Source organism: Coenobita brevimanus, chromosome 23 (genome assembly GCF_032717465.1).
Source record: "Coenobita brevimanus isolate Jiangsu-jjx chromosome 23, ASM3271746v2, whole genome shotgun sequence".
Classification (NCBI taxonomy): domain Eukaryota; kingdom Metazoa; phylum Arthropoda; class Malacostraca; order Decapoda; family Coenobitidae; genus Coenobita; species Coenobita brevimanus.
The window spans coordinates 22,863,866-22,864,494 of record NC_136976.1 but is presented as its reverse complement, the minus strand read 5'-3'; positions in this window follow the sequence as shown (position 1 = coordinate 22,864,494).

The window sequence follows — 629 nt, the reverse complement described above, 5'->3', positions numbered from 1 at the left end:
AAAGCAGCACTACATCGAGTGAGTGGATGGTGAGCGCCGCTCATTTTTTCCTTAATGTCACAGCATATAACGCTTTCTCATTACATTTACATATTTTTCTTTTCCCGAAAAATACTACAAAGCGAAATTACATAACTTTAAAATGCGCTGAATCGTTTCTATGTTTGAAAGTTGCAGCGTCAAATAAAAATGTCACTTTAAAAATATTGTGCATGAATGTATATGTTCAAAGGAAAATATATTCAATTTCTCCGCTTGGTACACTGACAAGATGTACGTCTGTACGATATCAAATCACATTCTCATCCATTATCACCTTAATCAACATTACGACCATTAATCATCATTACCTTAATCGATGGAATGGACACAATTTCGTGTTATTTATTTTTGTAACAAAAGAAACCGCTGATGTATTGTTATTCGTAATCTGAAAGACTGAAAATAATTTCAGTTTCCAATTACCATCAATCACAACTTTAGTGGCCATAATAGTATCGCGCAGAGTTCTCTGTCTGTCTGTACCGTGCAGAGTTCTCTGTCTCTGTCTCTCTGTCTGTCTGCCTGTCTGTCTCTGTCTGTCTCTGTCTCTGTCTGTCTGTCTGTCTCTGTCTCTCTCTGTCTCTGTC